Source organism: Lepisma saccharinum, chromosome 13, assembly GCF_977018435.1.
Source record: "Lepisma saccharinum chromosome 13, izLepSacc3.1, whole genome shotgun sequence".
Lineage (NCBI taxonomy): Eukaryota > Metazoa > Arthropoda > Insecta > Zygentoma > Lepismatidae > Lepisma > Lepisma saccharinum.
Window position 1 is genome coordinate 15,373,175 of NC_139241.1, and position 12,261 is coordinate 15,385,435.

Genomic DNA, 12,261 nt, shown 5'->3' on the forward strand with positions numbered 1-12,261 from the left:
TGTTCGGCTTCGTTGTGAAATGACAAGAGCATTTGGAAAATTAGCAGCAAGCGCCCATACAGATCCTCCTGCCTGCAAATCACAGAAGGTGAGAGATTATCAAGCTGAGCAAGAGCACACATTTCCACCTACAGTTTTCGTTGTGTTTGCTAATCGGGCTCAGTTTGTACCAAGCCTTTATAAAAAATAATATTAGACTCGTTTGTTGTTCCCCTCCACGGAAATCTTTAGTAAAAGGCGAAAGATTTTTGCGTATGAAGGGAAACCAGAGTTGTTTCCAGGCCACCAATTTTTCCTAGCCTATGTTGCAGTTCTATTCACTGCTCATGTGTACGTGTAGGTTCCGTAGGAAATTGCTGTTTTACTTGTTGAAACATAAAACCTCGTTTTGTGTGATTTTCGTTTCTTAAAACGAGAGTATAAGGATATAAATCCGTGCCGATTTCTAATTTGCGTCATGTGCAAGGACCAACGTACACAAATGATAAACCGACAGCAAATTCTGCCATCTCTCGGCCACCATTCCAACTAGTGGGAACTTGTACTTTGGCAACAAATTCCATTTCACGAAGAATTTTCAGTGTACCTGTTCTCATATACAAGACGATTACACTTTCGGGTTTCTCCCACAGGCATGCTTAATAATGTTTCGTAAAGAAACCAAACCGAAGCAAGAAAGAAAATTACCGCAGTTATTTCGGTTGTGACGGGTCACTTTCATGTCATGCGATTCTTGCACGTATATATGTAGTGATGGAATCTCGAAATTTAGTATAGATTGGGCAATAGCCATGAATATAAAACAAGATATTTCCGTGGAAATTACTTAACGTAATAATTCTCGGCATCAAAGCAAGTTACATTTCGACAATTGTAAATTAGAGAGAAAGAAATAAGTAAAAGGAATTTTGTGTTCCAAAATTTCCTATCATACGCTAACGACTTCTTTTTCAAAATATTACTTCCATAGAGGGTTGGCAAATTTGTGTTCTTTTGTTTGTTTTAACATGCTTTTAATGTTGATTTGTCGAAAAGGATATATTTTTTTTAAAAAAATAAAACTTTTAAACAAAATGCCAAGATGACATTTTTTTAAGAATAATGAAAAAAATGTATTTGTAGAACATCCAAGGATTGATTGTGTTCATATTACAAGCAAACGCTTGACTAACTTCTTAAAATACACATTTATGTTAGTCTTAAATCTCGCCTGTACGCTGTTCGAGAAGCTCCAACTAATCCAAAGTTTCCAGGCCCCACTGAGTCCAAGTGGTAACTTCTGATTAATTATCATCGTGAATGGATCTAAATCTTAAACATCTGCATAAATCATAGCCATAAATTTTAAACGTGGCCCACGGTATTCATCACTATATGTGTGTTATTTGATGTACATTTTGAACCACTCAGCAGATTCTAATGCACAATAAAGAGAATGATACTCATTTAAAGAAAACGCGTAGTTACAAAACACACAAATAATCACAAACTATCAACGTCAAGTATCAAAATTTGTTTTAAACAAATCTGAAAAGAAACATGTTTCAAACGCTTTGTTTAAACATTTGAAATAAACAAAGAAATATGTTTTAAACGGAGAAAACATATTGTTTAAAACACTTTGTTTTGATCATGCTAACTCTATTTCCATACAATCCTCCCTGTGAAGTCATTTCCATGTTCGGCTTCGTTGTGAAATGACAAGAGCATTTGGAAAATTAGCAGCAAGCGCCCATACAGATCCTCCTGCCTGCAAATTTCAGAAGGTGAGAGATTATCAAGCTGATCAAGAGCACACATTTCCACCTACAGTTTTCGTTGTGTTTGCTAAGCGGGCTCAGTTTGTACCAAGCCTTTATAAAAAATAATATTAGACTCGTTTGATGTTCCCCTCCACGTAAATCTTTAGTAAAATGCGAAAGATTTTTGCTTATGAACGGAAACCAGAGTTGTTTCCAGGCCACCAATTTTTCCTAGCCTATGTTGCAGTTCTATTCACTGCTCATGGGAACGTGTAGGTTCCGTAGGAAATTGCTGTTTTACTTGTTGAAACATAAAACCTCGTTTTGTGTGATTTTCGTTTCTTAAAACGAAAGAATAAGGATATAAATCCGTGCCGATTTCTAATTTGCGTCATGTGCACGGACCAACGTACACAAATGATAAACCGACAGCAAATTCTGCCATCTCTCGGCCACCATTTCAACTAGTGGGAACTTGTACTTTGGCAACAAATTCCATTTCACGAAGAATTTTCAGTTTACCTGTTCTCATATACAAGACTATTACACTTTCGGGTTTCTCCCACAGGCATGCTTAATAATGTTTCGTAAAGAAACCAAACCGAAGCAAGAAAGAAAATTACCGCAGTTATTTCGGTTGTGAAGGGTCACTTTCATGTCATGCGATTCTTGCACGTATATATGTAGTGATGGAATCTCGAAATTTAGTATAGATTGGGCAATAGCCATGAATATAAAACAAGATATTTCCGTGGAAATTACTTAACGTAATAATTCTCGGCATCAAAGCAAGTTACATTTCGACAATTGTAAATTAGAGAGAAAGAAATAAGTAAAAGGAATTTTGTGTTCCAAAATTTCCTATCATACGCTAACGACTTCTTTTTCACAATATTACTTCCATAGAGGGTTGGCAAATTTGTGTTCTTTTGTTTGTTTTAACATGCTTTTAATGTTGATTTGTCGAAAAGGATATATTTTTTTAAAAAAAATAAAACTTTTAAACAAAATGCCAAGATGACATTTTTTTAAGAATAATGAAAAATAATGTATTTGTAGAACATCCAAGGATTGATTGTGTTCATATTACAAGCAAACGCTTGACTAACTTCTTAAAATACACATTTATGTTAGTCTTAAATCTCGCCTGTACGCTGTTCGAGAAGCTCCAACTAATCCAAAGTTTCCAGGCCCCACTGAGTCCAAGTGGTAACTTCTGATTAATTATCATCGTGAATGGATCTAAATCTTAAACATCTGCATAAATCATAGCCATGAATTTTAAACGTGGCCCACGGTATTCATCACCATATGTGTGTTATTTGATGTACATTTTGAACCACTGAGCAGATTCTAATGCACAATAAAGAGAATGATACTCATTTAAAGAAAACGCGTAGTTACAAAACACACAAATAATCACAAACTATCAAACGTCAAGTATCAAAATGTGTTTTAAACAAATCTTAAAAGAAACATGTTTCAAACGCTTTGTTTAAACATTTGAAATAAACAAAGAAATATGTTTTAAACGGAGAAAACATATTGTTTAAAACACTTTGTTTTGATCATGCTAACTCTATTTCCATACAATCCTCCCTGTGAAGTCATTTCCATGTTCGGCTTCGTTGTGAAATGACAAGAGCATTTGGAAAATTAGCAGCAAGCGCCCATACAGATCCTCCTGCCTGCAAATTTCAGAAGGTGAGAGATTATCAAGCTGAGCAAGAGCACACATTTCCACCTACAGTTTTCGTTGTGTTTGCTAATCGGGCTCAGTTTGTACCAAGCCTTTATAAAAAATAATATTAGACTCGTTTGTTGTTCCCCTCCACGTAAATCTTTAGTAAAATGCGAAAGATTTTTGCGTATGAACGGAAACAGAGTTGTTTCCAGGCCACCAATTTTTCCTAGCCTATGTTGCAGTTCTATTCACTGCTCATGGGAAAGTGTAGGTTCCGTAGGAAATTGCTGTTTTACTTGTTGAAACATAAAACCTCGTTTTGTGTGATTTTCGTTTCTTAAAACGAGAGAATAAGGATATAAATCCGTGCCGATTTCTAATTTGCGTCATGTGCACGGACCAACGTACACAAATGATAAACCGACAGCAAATTCTGCCATCTCTCGGCCACCATTTCAACTAGTGGGAACTTGTACTTTGGCAACAAATTCCATTTCACAAAGAATTTTCAGTTTACCTGTTCTCATATACAAGACTATAACACTTTCGGGTTTCTCCCACAAGCATGCTTAATAATGTTTCGTAAAGAAACCAAACCGAAGCAAGAAAGAAAATTACCGCAGTTATTTCGGTTGTGACGGGTCACTTTCATGTCATGCGATTCTTGCACGTATATATGTAGTGATGGAATCTCGAAATTTAGTATAGATTGGGCAATAGCCATGAATATAAAACAAGATAGTTCCGTGGAAATTACTTAACGTAATAATTCTCGGCATCAAAGCAAGTTACGTTTCGACAATTGTAAATTAGAGAGAAAGAAATAAGTAAAAGGAATTTTGTGTTCCAAAATTTCCTTTCATACGCTAACGACTTCTTTTTCACAATGTTACTTCCATACAGGGTTGGCAAATTTGTGTTCTTTTGTTTGTTTTAACATGCTTTTAATGTTGATTTGTCGAAAAGGATATAATTTTTTTTAAAAAAATTAAACTTTTAAACAAAATGCCAAGATGACATTTTTTTAAGAATAATGAAAAATAATGTATTTGTAGAACATCCAAGGATTGATTGTGTTCATATTACAAGCAAACGCTTGACTAACTTCTTAAAATACACATTTATAATAGTCTTAAATCTCGCCTGTACGCTGTTCGAGAAGCTCCAACTAATCCAAAGTTTCCAGGCCCCACTGAGTCCAAGTGGTAGCTTCTGATTAATTATCATCGTGAATGGATCTAAATCTTAAACATCTGCATAAATCATAGCCATGAATTTTAAACGTGGCCCACGGTATTCATCACCATATGTGTGTTATTTGATGTACATTTTGAAACACTGAGCAGATTCTAATGCACAATAAAGAGAATGATACTCATTTAAAGAAAACGCGTAGTTACAAAACACACAAATAATCACAAACTATCAAACGTCAAGTATCAAAATGTGTTTTAAACAAATCTTAAAAGAAACATGTTTCAAACGCTTTGTTTAAACATTTGAAATAAACAAAGAAATATGTTTTAAACGGAGAAAACATATTGTTTAAAACACTTTGTTTTGATCATGCTAACTCTATTTCCATACAATCCTCCCTGTGAAGTCATTTCCATGTTCGGCTTCGTTGTGAAATGACAAGAGCATTTGAAAATTAGCAGCAAGCGCCCATACAGATCCTCCTGCATGCAAATTTCAGAAGGTGAGAGATTATCAAGCTGAGCAAGAGCACACATTTCCACCTACAGTTTTCGTTGTGTTTGCTAATCGGGCTCAGTTTGTACCAAGCCTTTATAAAAAATAATATTAGACTCGTTTGTTGTTCCCCTCCACGGAAATCTTTAGTAAAAGGCGAAAGATTTTTGCTTATGAACGGAAACCAGAGTTGTTTCCAGGCCACCAATTTTTCCTAGCCTATGTTGCAGTTCTATTCACTGCTCATGGGAAAGTGTAGGTTCCGTAGGAAATTGCTGTTTTACTTGTTGAAACATAAAACCTCGTTTTGTGTGATTTTCGTTTCTTAAAACGAGAGAATAAGGATATAAATCCGTGCCGATTTCTAATTTGCGTCATGTGCAGGGACCAACGTACACAAATGATAAACCGACAGCAAATTCTGCCATCTCTCGGCCACCATTTCAACTAGTGGGAACTTGTACTTTGGCAACAAATTCCATTTCACGAAGAATTTTCAGTTTACCTGTTCTCATATACAAGACTATTACACTTTCGGGTTTCTCCCACAGGCTTGCTTAATAATGTTTCGTAAAGAAACCAAACCGAAGCAAGAAAGAAAATTACCGCAGTTATTTCGGTTGTGAAGGGTCACTTTCATGTCATGCGATTCTTGCACGTATATATGTAGTGATGGAATCTCGAAATTTAGTATAGATTGGGCAATAGCCATGAATATAAAACAAGATATTTCCGTGGAAATTACTTAACGTAATAATTCTCGGCATCAAAGCAAGTTACATTTCGACAATTGTAAATTAGAGAGAAAGAAATAAGTAAAAGGAATTTTGTGTTCCAAAATTTCCTATCATACGCTAACGACTTCTTTTTCACAATATTACTTCCATAGAGGGTTGGCAAATTTGTGTTCTTTTGTTTGTTTTAACATGCTTTTAATGTTGATTTGTCGAAAAGGATATCTTTTTTTTAAAAAAAATAAAACTTTTAAACAAAATGCCAAGATGACATTTTTTTAAGAATAATGAAAAATAATGTATTTGTAGAACATCCAAGGATTGATTGTGTTCATATTACAAGCAAACGCTTGACTAACTTCTTAAAATACACATTTATGTTAGTCTTAAATCTCGCCTGTACGCTGTTCGAGAAGCTCCAACTAATCCAAAGTTTCCAGGCCCCACTGAGTCCAAGTGGTAACTTCTGATTAATTATCATCGTGAATGGATCTAAATCTTAAACATCTGCATAAATCATAGCCATGAATTTTAAACGTGGCCCACGGTATTCATCACCATATGTGTGTTATTTGATGTACATTTTGAACCACTGAGCAGATTCTAATGCACAATAAAGAGAATGATACTCATTTAAAGAAAACGCGTAGTTACAAAACACACAAATAATCACAAACTATCAAACGTCAAGTATCAAAATGTGTTTTAAACAAATCTTAAAAGAAACATGTTTCAAACGCTTTGTTTAAACATTTGAAATAAACAAAGAAATATGTTTTAAACGGAGAAAACATATTGTTTAAAACACTTTGTTTTGATCATGCTAACTCTATTTCCATACAATCCTCCCTGTGAAGTCATTTCCATGTTCGGCTTCGTTGTGAAATGACAAGAGCATTTGGAAAATTAGCAGCAAGCGCCCATACAGATCCTCCTGCCTGCAAATTTCAGAAGGTGAGAGATTATCAAGCTGAGCAAGAGCACACATTTCCACCTACAGTTTTCGTTGTGTTTGCTAATCGGGCTCAGTTTGTACCAAGCCTTTATAAAAAATAATATTAGACTCGTTTGTTGTTCCCCTCCACGTAAATCTTTAGTAAAATGCGAAAGATTTTTGCGTATGAACGGAAACAGAGTTGTTTCCAGGCCACCAATTTTTCCTAGCCTATGTTGCAGTTCTATTCACTGCTCATGGGAAAGTGTAGGTTCCGTAGGAAATTGCTGTTTTACTTGTTGAAACATAAAACCTCGTTTTGTGTGATTTTCGTTTCTTAAAACGAGAGAATAAGGATATAAATCCGTGCCGATTTCTAATTTGCGTCATGTGCACGGACCAACGTACACAAATGATAAACCGACAGCAAATTCTGCCATCTCTCGGCCACCATTTCAACTAGTGGGAACTTGTACTTTGGCAACAAATTCCATTTCACAAAGAATTTTCAGTTTACCTGTTCTCATATACAAGACTATAACACTTTCGGGTTTCTCCCACAAGCATGCTTAATAATGTTTCGTAAAGAAACCAAACCGAAGCAAGAAAGAAAATTACCGCAGTTATTTCGGTTGTGACGGGTCACTTTCATGTCATGCGATTCTTGCACGTATATATGTAGTGATGGAATCTCGAAATTTAGTATAGATTGGGCAATAGCCATGAATATAAAACAAGATAGTTCCGTGGAAATTACTTAACGTAATAATTCTCGGCATCAAAGCAAGTTACGTTTCGATAATTGTAAATTAGAGAGAAAGAAATAAGTAAAAGGAATTTTGTGTTCCAAAATTTCCTTTCATACGCTAACGACTTCTTTTTCACAATGTTACTTCCATACAGGGTTGGCAAATTTGTGTTCTTTTGTTTGTTTTAACATGCTTTTAATGTTGATTTGTCGAAAAGGATATAATTTTTTTTAAAAAAATTAAACTTTTAAACAAAATGCCAAGATGACATTTTTTTAAGAATAATGAAAAATAATGTATTTGTAGAACATCCAAGGATTGATTGTGTTCATATTACAAGCAAACGCTTGACTAACTTCTTAAAATACACATTTATGTTAGTCTTAAATCTCGCCTGTACGCTGTTCGAGAAGCTCCAACTAATCCAAAGTTTCCAGGCCCCACTGAGTCCAAGTGGTAACTTCTGATTAATTATCATCGTGAATGGATCTAAATCTTAAACATCTGCATAAATCATAGCCATGAATTTTAAACGTGGCCCACGGTATTCATCACCATATGTGTGTTATTTGATGTACATTTTGAACCACTGAGCAGATTCTAATGCACAATAAAGAGAATGATACTCATTTAAAGAAAACGCGTAGTTACAAAACACACAAATAATCACAAACTATCAAACGTCAAGTATCAAAATGTGTTTTAAACAAATCTTAAAAGAAACATGTTTCAAACGCTTTGTTTAAACATTTGAAATAAACAAAGAAATATGTTTTAAACGGAGAAAACATATTGTTTAAAACACTTTGTTTTGATCATGCTAACTCTATTTCCATACAATCCTCCCTGTGAAGTCATTTCCATGTTCGGCTTCGTTGTGAAATGACAAGAGCATTTGGAAAATTAGCAGCAAGCGCCCATACAGATCCTCCTGCCTGCAAATTTCAGAAGGTGAGAGATTATCAAGCTGAGCAAGAGCACACATTTCCACCTACAGTTTTCGTTGTGTTTGCTAATCGGGCTCAGTTTGTACCAAGCCTTTATAAAAAATAATATTAGACTCGTTTGTTGTTCCCCTCCACGTAAATCTTTAGTAAAATGCGAAAGATTTTTGCGTATGAACGGAAACAGAGTTGTTTCCAGGCCACCAATTTTTCCTAGCCTATGTTGCAGTTCTATTCACTGCTCATGGGAAAGTGTAGGTTCCGTAGGAAATTGCTGTTTTACTTGTTGAAACATAAAACCTCGTTTTGTGTGATTTTCGTTTCTTAAAACGAGAGAATAAGGATATAAATCCGTGCCGATTTCTAATTTGCGTCATGTGCACTGACCAACGTACACAAATGATAAACCGACAGCAAATTCTGCCATCTCTCGGCCACCATTTCAACTAGTGGGAACTTGTACTTTGGCAACAAATTCCATTTCACAAAGAATTTTCAGTTTACCTGTTCTCATATACAAGACTATAACACTTTCGGGTTTCTCCCACAAGCATGCTTAATAATGTTTCGTAAAGAAACCAAACCGAAGCAAGAAAGAAAATTACCGCAGTTATTTCGGTTGTGACGGGTCACTTTCATGTCATGCGATTCTTGCACGTATATATGTAGTGATGGAATCTCGAAATTTAGTATAGATTGGGCAATAGCCATGAATATAAAACAAGATAGTTCCGTGGAAATTACTTAACGTAATAATTCTCGGCATCAAAGCAAGTTACGTTTCGACAATTGTAAATTAGAGAGAAAGAAATAAGTAAAAGGAATTTTGTGTTCCAAAATTTCCTTTCATACGCTAACGACTTCTTTTTCACAATGTTACTTCCATACAGGGTTGGCAAATTTGTGTTCTTTTTGTTTTAACATGCTTTTAATGTTGATTTGTCGAAAAGGATATAATTTTTTTTAAAAAAATTAAACTTTTAAACAAAATGCCAAGATGACATTTTTTTAAGAATAATGAAAAATAATGTATTTGTAGAACATCCAAGGATTGATTGTGTTCATATTACAAGCAAACGCTTGACTAACTTCTTAAAATACACATTTATAATAGTCTTAAATCTCGCCTGTACGCTGTTCGAGAAGCTCCAACTAATCCAAAGTTTCCAGGCCCCACTGAGTCCAAGTGGTAGCTTCTGATTAATTATCATCGTGAATGGATCTAAATCTTAAACATCTGCATAAATCATAGCCATGAATTTTAAACGTGGCCCACGGTATTCATCACCATATGTGTGTTATTTGATGTACATTTTGAAACACTGAGCAGATTCTAATGCACAATAAAGAGAATGATACTCATTTAAAGAAAACGCGTAGTTACAAAACACACAAATAATCACAAACTATCAAACGTCAAGTATCAAAATGTGTTTTAAACAAATCTTAAAAGAAACATGTTTCAAACGCTTTGTTTAAACATTTGAAATAAACAAAGAAATATGTTTTAAACGGAGAAAACATATTGTTTAAAACACTTTGTTTTGATCATGCTAACTCTATTTCCATACAATCCTCCCTGTGAAGTCATTTCCATGTTCGGCTTCGTTGTGAAATGACAAGAGCATTTGAAAATTAGCAGCAAGCGCCCATACAGATCCTCCTGCATGCAAATTTCAGAAGGTGAGAGATTATCAAGCTGAGCAAGAGCACACATTTCCACCTACAGTTTTCGTTGTGTTTGCTAATCGGGCTCAGTTTGTACCAAGCCTTTATAAAAAATAATATTAGACTCGTTTGTTGTTCCCCTCCACGGAAATCTTTAGTAAAAGGCGAAAGATTTTTGCTTATGAACGGAAACCAGAGTTGTTTCCAGGCCACCAATTTTTCCTAGCCTATGTTGCAGTTCTATTCACTGCTCATGGGAAAGTGTAGGTTCCGTAGGAAATTGCTGTTTTACTTGTTGAAACATAAAACCTCGTTTTGTGTGATTTTCGTTTCTTAAAACGAGAGAATAAGGATATAAATCCGTGCCGATTTCTAATTTGCGTCATGTGCAGGGACCAACGTACACAAATGATAAACCGACAGCAAATTCTGCCATCTCTCGGCCACCATTTCAACTAGTGGGAACTTGTACTTTGGCAACAAATTCCATTTCACGAAGAATTTTCAGTTTACCTGTTCTCATATACAAGACTATTACACTTTCGGGTTTCTCCCACAGGCTTGCTTAATAATGTTTCGTAAAGAAACCAAACCGAAGCAAGAAAGAAAATTACCGCAGTTATTTCGGTTGTGAAGGGTCACTTTCATGTCATGCGATTCTTGCACGTATATATGTAGTGATGGAATCTCGAAATTTAGTATAGATTGGGCAATAGCCATGAATATAAAACAAGATATTTCCGTGGAAATTACTTAACGTAATAATTCTCGGCATCAAAGCAAGTTACATTTCGACAATTGTAAATTAGAGAGAAAGAAATAAGTAAAAGGAATTTTGTGTTCCAAAATTTCCTATCATACGCTAACGACTTCTTTTTCACAATATTACTTCCATAGAGGGTTGGCAAATTTGTGTTCTTTTGTTTGTTTTAACATGCTTTTAATGTTGATTTGTCGAAAAGGATATATTTTTTTAAAAAAAATAAAACTTTTAAACAAAATGCCAAGATGACATTTTTTTAAGAATAATGAAAAATAATGTATTTGTAGAACATCCAAGGATTGATTGTGTTCATATTACAAGCAAACGCTTGACTAACTTCTTAAAATACACATTTATGTTAGTCTTAAATCTCGCCTGTACGCTGTTCGAGAAGCTCCAACTAATCCAAAGTTTCCAGGCCCCACTGAGTCCAAGTGGTAACTTCTGATTAATTATCATCGTGAATGGATCTAAATCTTAAACATCTGCATAAATCATAGCCATGAATTTTAAACGTGGCCCACGGTATTCATCACCATATGTGTGTTATTTGATGTACATTTTGAACCACTGAGCAGATTCTAATGCACAATAAAGAGAATGATACTCATTTAAAGAAAACGCGTAGTTACAAAACACACAAATAATCACAAACTATCAAACGTCAAGTATCAAAATGTGTTTTAAACAAATCTTAAAAGAAACATGTTTCAAACGCTTTGTTTAAACATTTGAAATAAACAAAGAAATATGTTTTAAACGGAGAAAACATATTGTTTAAAACACTTTGTTTTGATCATGCTAACTCTATTTCCATACAATCCTCCCTGTGAAGTCATTTCCATGTTCGGCTTCGTTGTGAAATGACAAGAGCATTTGGAAAATTAGCAGCAAGCGCCCATACAGATCCTCCTGCCTGCAAATTTCAGAAGGTGAGAGATTATCAAGCTGAGCAAGAGCACACATTTCCACCTACAGTTTTCGTTGTGTTTGCTAATCGGGCTCAGTTTGTACCAAGCCTTTATAAAAAATAATATTAGACTCGTTTGTTGTTCCCCTCCACGTAAATCGTTAGTAAAATGCGAAAGATTTTTGCGTATGAACGGAAACAGAGTTGTTTCCAGGCCACCAATTTTTCCTAGCCTATGTTGCAGTTCTATTCACTGCTCATGGGAAAGTGTAGGTTCCGTAGGAAATTGCTGTTTTACTTGTTGAAACATAAAACCTCGTTTTGTGTGATTTTCGTTTCTTAAAACGAGAGAATAAGGATATAAATCCGTGCCGATTTCTAATTTGCGTCATGTGCACGGACCAACGTACACAAATGATAAACCGACAGCAAATTCTGCCA

At 35.0% G+C, this 12,261-nt stretch overlaps 8 non-coding genes across 8 annotated transcripts; all 8 read right to left on the minus strand.

Moving 5' to 3' along the window:
- Positions 1-156: 156 nt before the first annotated feature.
- Positions 157-274, minus strand: LOC145997527 (U5 spliceosomal RNA). The gene has a single exon (XR_014442930.1). It is a non-coding gene; the product is annotated as a U5 spliceosomal RNA (small nuclear RNA).
- Positions 275-1,834: 1,560 nt separating this feature from the next.
- LOC145997856 (U5 spliceosomal RNA) lies at positions 1,835-1,952 on the minus strand. Its single transcript, XR_014443244.1, has one exon. It is a non-coding gene; the product is annotated as a U5 spliceosomal RNA (small nuclear RNA).
- A 1,562-nt stretch (positions 1,953-3,514) lies between these two features.
- LOC145997859 (U5 spliceosomal RNA) lies at positions 3,515-3,631 on the minus strand. Its single transcript, XR_014443247.1, has one exon. It is a non-coding gene; the product is annotated as a U5 spliceosomal RNA (small nuclear RNA).
- Positions 3,632-5,193: 1,562 nt separating this feature from the next.
- On the minus strand, positions 5,194-5,311 carry LOC145997770 (U5 spliceosomal RNA). Its single transcript, XR_014443162.1, has one exon. It is a non-coding gene; the product is annotated as a U5 spliceosomal RNA (small nuclear RNA).
- A 1,563-nt stretch (positions 5,312-6,874) lies between these two features.
- Positions 6,875-6,991, minus strand: LOC145997860 (U5 spliceosomal RNA). The gene has a single exon (XR_014443248.1). It is a non-coding gene; the product is annotated as a U5 spliceosomal RNA (small nuclear RNA).
- Positions 6,992-8,554: 1,563 nt separating this feature from the next.
- On the minus strand, positions 8,555-8,671 carry LOC145997861 (U5 spliceosomal RNA). Its single transcript, XR_014443249.1, has one exon. It is a non-coding gene; the product is annotated as a U5 spliceosomal RNA (small nuclear RNA).
- A 1,559-nt stretch (positions 8,672-10,230) lies between these two features.
- Positions 10,231-10,348, minus strand: LOC145997771 (U5 spliceosomal RNA). The gene has a single exon (XR_014443163.1). It is a non-coding gene; the product is annotated as a U5 spliceosomal RNA (small nuclear RNA).
- A 1,562-nt stretch (positions 10,349-11,910) lies between these two features.
- On the minus strand, positions 11,911-12,027 carry LOC145997872 (U5 spliceosomal RNA). The gene has a single exon (XR_014443258.1). It is a non-coding gene; the product is annotated as a U5 spliceosomal RNA (small nuclear RNA).
- Between the last annotated feature and the right edge of the window lie 234 nt (positions 12,028-12,261).